At 44.7% G+C, this 7,500-nt stretch overlaps 1 protein-coding gene across 1 annotated transcript in view; it reads right to left on the reverse strand.

Moving 5' to 3' along the window:
• The window catches only part of LOC115229704 (probable nuclear hormone receptor HR3), a 64,800-nt gene that overhangs the window by 29,059 nt on the left and 28,241 nt on the right, over positions 1-7,500 (reverse strand). The window lies entirely within an intron of this gene.

Below are 7,500 nucleotides of genomic sequence, written 5' to 3' on the forward strand. Positions count from 1 at the left end.
CTAAGTGACGGAGACGTAAACACACCAGCATCGGTTGTCAAGCAATGCTAGGGGGGACAAACACAGACACACAAACAAACACACATACATATATATATATACATATATACGACAGGCTTCTTTCAGTTTCCGTCTACCAAATCCACTCACAAGGCTTTGGTCGGCCCGAGGCTATAGCAGAAGACACTTGCCCAACGTGCCACGCAGTGGGACTGAACCCGGAACCATGTGGTTGGTGAGCAAGCTACTTACCACACAGCCACTCCTGCGCCTATATGTTTTGGATTATTGAAATTTTTAATATTGAAGGAAAAACAAGAAAAAGGAGGATAATTACTGGTATATTTGCATGTTGTATAAGAAAGATGACTTTTTTTTCTTTTTTTTAAAGAACATTACAAACAAAAAAAATTGGAAGTTGAAAGCTCAAACAAAACACCATCTTTCTCCAACATGCAAATATATCAGTAATTACATCCATTTATTCTCCATTGTCTCCTCCTTGTAACCCCCCCCCCAGCCCCGTGTGTGGGTGTCATCAGCATCTGTTTTCCATGATGGCATGAGTTGTCGAACAGATTAACAAGATCTGGTGACTCCACAAGGCTGTACCACGCTCCATACCAACTCCAGCATGGTTTCTATGAGTGGATGCCCTTCCTAGAGCCAATCACTTTATAGTGTGTACGGGATGGTTTTTTTTTTTTTCATGCCCCCCCAGCCAAGTAACTGGCAAGACAAAAAAGCACCTTGCAAGACAGCATACCTCTGCTGGCAGAATCGTTAGCACGCCGGGCAAACTGCTTAGGGGTATTTCGTCTGCCACTGCGTTCTGAGTTCAAATTCCGCCGTGGTCGACTTTGCCTTTCATCCTTTCGGTGTCGATAAATTAAGTACCAGTTGTGCACTGGGGTCGATATAATCGACTTAATACCTATGTCTGTCCTTGTTTGTCCCCTCTATGTTTAGCCCCTTGCGTGTAATAAAGAGATACGTATAGGATTGTGGCGAGCTGGCAGAATCGTTAGCACGCCGGGCGAACTGCTTAAGGGTATTTCGTCCACCACTGCGTTCTGAGTTCAAATTCCGCCATGGTCGACTTTGCCTTTCATCCTTTCGGGGTTCGATAAATTAAGTACCAGTTGTGCACTGGGGTCGATATAATCGACTTAATACCTATGTCTGTCCTTGTTTGTCCCCTCTATGTTTAGCGCCTTGTGGGTAATAAAGAAATAGGTATTTCGTCCGCCACTGCGTTGTGAGTTCAAATTCCGCCAAGGTCGACTTTGCCTTTCATCCTTTCGGGGTTGATAAATTAAGTACCAGCTGTGCACTGGGGTCGATATAATCGACTTAATACCTATGTCTGTCCTTGTTTGTCCCCTCTGTGTTTAGCCCCTTGTGGGTAGTAAAGAAATAGGTATGCTGTGACTGAGAAGACCTGGCAAATAAAGTGAGTCCTCAACTGTAACCTACACCAGTGTCGCATAACCAGCCCACTCAAAAGTACCTTGGATCATAGGGTGACATGCCATGCTTGAGGAGACGTTTTGAGTCAAGTACATCAACATCAAATGAAATAGAAATTGTAGCTGAGACCCCCATACCGGTAGCATGCAAAAAGCACCATCTGATTGTGGTTGATGCCAGCTCCTCTGGCCTGTGCCGGTGGCACATAAAAAACACCATCTGATTGTGGTCGATGCCAGCTCCTCTGGCCCGTGCCGGTGGCACGTAAAAAGCACCATCTGATTGTGGTCGAGCCAGCACCTCTGGCCCATGCCGGTGGCACATAAAAAGCACCATCTGATTGCGGCCGATGCCAGCTCCTCTGGCCCCTGTGCCAGTGGCACATAAAAAGCACCATCTGATTGTGGCCGATGCCAGCTCCTCTGGCCCCTGTGCCGGTGGCGCATAAAAAGCACCATCTGATTGTGGCCGATGCCAGCTCCTCTGGCCCCTGTGCTAGTGGCACGTAAAAAGCACCATCTGATTGTGGTCGATGCCAGCTCCTCTGGCCCCTGTGCCAGTGGCACATAAAAAGCACCATCTGATTGTGGTCGATGCCAGCTCCTGTGGCACATAAAAAGCACCATCTGATTGTGGTCGATGCCAGCTCCTGTGGCACATAAAAAGCACCATCTGATTGTGGCCGATGCCAGCTCCTCTGACCCCTGTGCCAGTGGCATGTAAAAAGCACGTACTACACTCTCGGAGTGGTTGACGTTAGGAAGGGCATCCAGCTGTAGAAACACTGCCAGATCAGATTGGGGCCTGGTGGTGCAGCCTCCTGACTTCCCAGATCCCCAGTCGAACCGTCCAACCCATGCCAGCATGGAAAACGGACATTAAACGATGATGATGATGATGATGATGATGATGATGAGATGATGATGATGATGATGATGACAAACTAACCTGAATGCTGAAGGAGTAAATCATAACCAAGACATAATATCTACATGAATTAAAAAGTGGCTGAGTATTCCAGACATATTTATTAATTAATGTGCAATTCAGATAGGGTCAGTGTATCAACATTGTGTGACAAAACTGGCCCATAAAGTCCACAGTATGATCCTCTCTCTGTCATACCTAAAGATATATGTATTCACACCCATATGTGGGCCACAAACAATTTCATTTCTGCTCAAACTAATTAACTCTTTTGTGACTTTTTTTCCTCTTTTTTTTAACGAGCAGACGACTTGTATACTCTTTTACTCTTTTACTTGTTTCAGTCATTTGACTGCGGCCATGCTGGAGCACCGCCTTTAATCGAGCATCTGGACCCAGGACTTATTCTTTGTAAGCCTAGTACTTATTCTATTGGTCTCTTTTACTTGTTTCAGTCATTTGACTGCGGCCATGCTGGAGCACCGCCTTTAATCGAGCATCTGGACCCAGGACTTATTCTATTGTAAGCCCAGTACTTATTCTATCGGTCTCTTTTTGCCGAACCGCTAAGTAACGGGGACATAAACACACCAGCATCGGTTGTCAAGCAATGCTAGGGGGACAAACACAGACACATGAACACACGTACACACACATATATACATATATATACATATATACGACGGGCTTCTTTCAGTTTCCGTCTACCAAATCCACTCACAAGTCTTTGGTCGGCCCGAGGCTATAGTAGAAGACACTTGCCCAAGGTGCCACGCAGTGGGACTGAACCCGGAACCATGTGGTTGGTTAGCAAGCTACTTACAACACAGCCACTCCTGCACCTAGTATGTTTTAATTAATTTTCTACATGATCGAGATTTTGGAAGAGGTGATTGATAAAATATCTGTAAGGGACGCCAACACTAAATACAACACAGAGACAAACATCTACACAATTTATGAAGGGGATACACATACACACACATTTGACTGTATAATAGTTCTATGTTTTGTGCATGTGTGTGTGTGAGAGAGAGAGAGAGAGAGAGAGAAAAGAGGTAGACAACAGAGAGGTAGCAAAGAGAGAGAGAGGGGGAAACAGTGAGAGAAAGAGGTAGGAAACAGAGAGAGGGGTAGGAAAGAGAGAGAGAGGGAAAGAGAAAGAGGTAGAAAAGCAAGAGAGAGAGAGGGAAACAGAGAGAGAAAGAGGTAGAAAAGCAAGAGAGATAGGTAGGAAAGAGAGAGAGAGGGAAACAGAGAGAGAAAGAGGTAGAAAAGCAAGAGAGATAGGTAGGAAAGAGAGAGAGAGGGAAAGAGAAAGAGGTAGGAAACAGAGAGAGAGGTGAAAGCAAAAGGAGAAAAAGGGAGGTTCAGGACAAGAGGAGAGGTGAGAGGTGTAATAAAGGTAATGTGTAAGGAAAGAGAGGGAGAAAATGGAGACAGAAATGACCAAGAAAGAAAGAGACCAAAGTAGAAAAGAAGAGAGACATGAAAGGTGAGAGTAAGAGAGAGAGAGAGACACAATATTCGAGAGACAAAGAGAAAGAGAGGTAGACATAGGGAAAAAGAGAAAATCGGACCAAAATTAAAATTTGTGTTGGGGGGTTGGGGTGGGGGGCGGAGAGGAAGGACAGATTGATAGACAGAGGGAGGGAGGGAAGGAGAGAGAGAGAGACAGAAGCAGGAGAGAGAGAGAGAGAGAGAGAGAGTGAAAGAGAGAGAGAGACTATGTAACAAACTAAATTCTCAAATTGTGAGTGAAAAGAAGAGAGACGAAAGGTGAGAGAGAGAGAGAGACAGACAGAAGCGGGAGAGAGAGAGAGAGGGAGAGAGAGAGAGATGAGACAAAATATCCGAGACAAAGAGAAAGAGAGGTTAGACATAGGGAAAAAGAGAAACTCAGACCAAAATTAAAATTTGTGTTGGGAGTCGGGGTGGAGAGCTAGAGAGACAGAAGCAGGAGAGAGAGAGGGAGGCCATGTAACAAACTAAATTCTCAAATTGTGAGTGAAGTTTAATGTTACCGAGGTGACAGGAAGTAGCTTGGGAGAAGGAATGTTGTAAGGTAATACAATAACAACATTTTCTCTTTCCCCACCACGACCACCACCACCAAGACAATAAAAACAACAACAACACCAGCAATACCATTGCCACCACCACCACCACCACCAATACTATTACCAACAATAACATTATTGCCAATCCCAAGAGTAATTTTACCTGCCACTAACACCACCACCACCACCGCTGCCACCACCGCCAACACCACTATCACAAATCCTAGTGTCACCACCACCACCAGCACCAGCACCAGCACCACCATCATCAACGGTAACACTACTCCTACCGACCCCACCGTTGCCACCCTTCGTCATTCCTCCCACACCCCTCATACAAACATTGCAACGATACAGACCTAAAAACCAACCCCACCACCCTCAATAGATGCCACCCCACCCCACCCCGCACTAAAGTGGCTACCCTGGGGCTAATGGACTGAAATTTCCTTCATTGCTGAAACTGGATAGGTAAACTGATCGACTGATAGTGGCTACACACCCCAGGTGTTGCAACCAGTGAGCCTTCAACTGTACCCAAGATTTGTTAATACAGTGTACTAGTGTACCCCAGAAAAAATCAGTATTAAAAACTGTGTCAAGTAATACAGGCACCACCCCACGGGGTGGGTGGTAATATGTTACTTGGAAGAGCAAATCTGGTGATGTTAAGTTTCCCCGAGTTTCCATGGCGAGCACCAAGACACAGGAACAGCTGGCAGGGTCGTTAAGAACCTTGTTTCATAATTATGTGGTTTTGAGTTCAATCCAAAGGCGCAGGAGTGGATGTGTGGTAAGTAGCTTGCTTACCAACCACATGGTTCCGGGTTCAGTCCCACTGCGTGGCATCTTGGGCAAGTGTCTTCTACTATAGCCTCGGGACGACCAAAGCCTTGTGAGTGGATTTGGTAGACGGAAACTGAAAGAAGCCTGTCGTATATATGTATGTATATATATATATATATATATATATATATATATATATATTATATATATATATGTGTGTGTGTGTTGTGTGTCTGTGTTTGACAACCGATGCTGGTGTGTTTGCGTCCCCATCACTTAGCGGTTCAGCAGAAGAGACCGATAGAATAAGTACTGGGCTTACAAAGAATAAGTCCCGGAGTCGATTTGCTCGACTAAAGGCGGTGCTCCAGCATGGCCGCAGTCAGATGACTGAAACAAGTAAAAGAGTAAAAGAGTAAAGAGAGAGTATCTTCTGTATCTTCTATCACCCTGGGCCGACCAATACCATGTGAGAAAATATGGTGGACAGAAACTGCAAAGCGGCGAGCTGACAGAGAAACGTTAACATGCCGGGCGAGTTCAAATTCCGCCGAGGTCAGCTTTGCCTTTCATCCTTTCGGGGTCGATAAATTAAGTACCAATGGGTCGATGTAATCGACTTAATACCTATGTCTGTCCTTGTTTGTCCCCTCTATGTTTAGCCCCTTGTGGGTAATAAGAAATAGGTTTTCGTCTGCCGTTACGTTCTGAGTTCAATATCGCCGAGGTCGACTTTGCTTTCATCCTTTCGGGGTCGATTAAATAAGTACCAGTTAGGCACTGGGGTCGATATAATCGACTTAATCCCTTCATCTGTCTTTGTTTGTCTTGTCAGTGTTTAGTCCCTTGTGGTAGAAGAAAAGAATAGGTATTTCGTCTGCCGTTACGTTCTGAGTTCAAATATCGCCGAGGTCGACTTTGCTTTCATCCTTTCGGGGTCGATTAAATAAGTACCAGTTAGGCACTGGGGTCGATATAATCGACTTAATCCCTTCATCTGTCTTTGTTTGTCTTGTCAGTGTTTAGTCCCTTGTGGGTAGTAAAGAAATAGGTATTTCGTCTGCCGTTACGTTCTGAGTTCAAATATCGCCGAGGTCGACTTTGCTTTCATCCTTTCGGGGTCGATTAAATAAGTACCAGTTAGGCACTGGGGTCGATATAATCGACTTAATCCGTTTGTCTGTCCTTGTTTGTCCTCTCTGTGTTTAGCCCCTTGTGGGTAGTAAAGAAATAGGTATTTCGTCTGTCGTTACGTTCTGAGTTCAACTTTGCCTTTCATCCTTTCGGGGTCAATAAATTAAGTACCAGTTACGCACTGGGGTCGATGTGATCGACTTAATACCTATGTCTGTCCTTGTTTGTCCCCTCTATGTTTAGCCCCTTGTGGGTAGTAAAGAAATAGGTATTTCGTCTGCCGTTACGTTCTGAGTTCAAATATCGCCGAGGTCGACTTTGCTTTCATCCTTTCGGGGTCGATTAAATAAGTACCAGTTAGGCACTGGGGTCGATATAATCGACTTAATCCCTTCATCTGTCTTTGTTTGTCTTGTCAGTGTTTAGTCCCTTGTGGGTAGTAAAGAAATAGGTATTTCGTCTGTCTTTACGTTCTGAGTTCAAATTCCACCAAGGTTGTCTTTGCCTTTCATCCTTTTGGAGTCGATTAAATAAGTACCAGTTATGCACTGAGGTTGATGTAATCGACTTAATTCCTTCGTCTGTCCTTGTTTGTCCCTCTGTGTTTAGCCCCTTGTGGGTAGTAAAGAAATAGGTATTTCGTCTGTCGTTACGTTCTGAGTTCAACTTTGCCTTTCATCCTTTCGGGGTCAATAAATTAAGTACCAGTTACGCACTGGGGTCGATGTGATCGACTTAATACCTATGTCTGTCCTTGTTTGTCCCCTCTATGTTTAGCCCCTTCTGGGCAATAAAGAAATAAGAAACTGCAGGGAACCCCATCGTGTGTTTGTGTGTGTATGTGTGTAGTATTATCTATCTTTTATTTGTTTTAATCATTAGACTGCGGCCATGCCGGAGCAACAGTACCTTGAAGAATTTTTAGTCAAATGTATTGTTACCAATGCTTATTTTTCCCGAAAGCCTGGTACTTATTCAAGATGTGAGCCACACAGTGTGATTGAACCTGGAACGTTGTGATTGGAAAACAATCGTCTTAAAAGCCCAGCCCAAGCCAGCAAATGATAAAACCACCATGACGTCAGATGAAGTATCTGGGTTTCCATTTTTTTAAAGAGGCGGA

The sequence above is a fragment of the Octopus sinensis genome, unplaced genomic scaffold (assembly GCF_006345805.1).
Source record: "Octopus sinensis unplaced genomic scaffold, ASM634580v1 Contig13591, whole genome shotgun sequence".
NCBI lineage: Eukaryota > Metazoa > Mollusca > Cephalopoda > Octopoda > Octopodidae > Octopus > Octopus sinensis.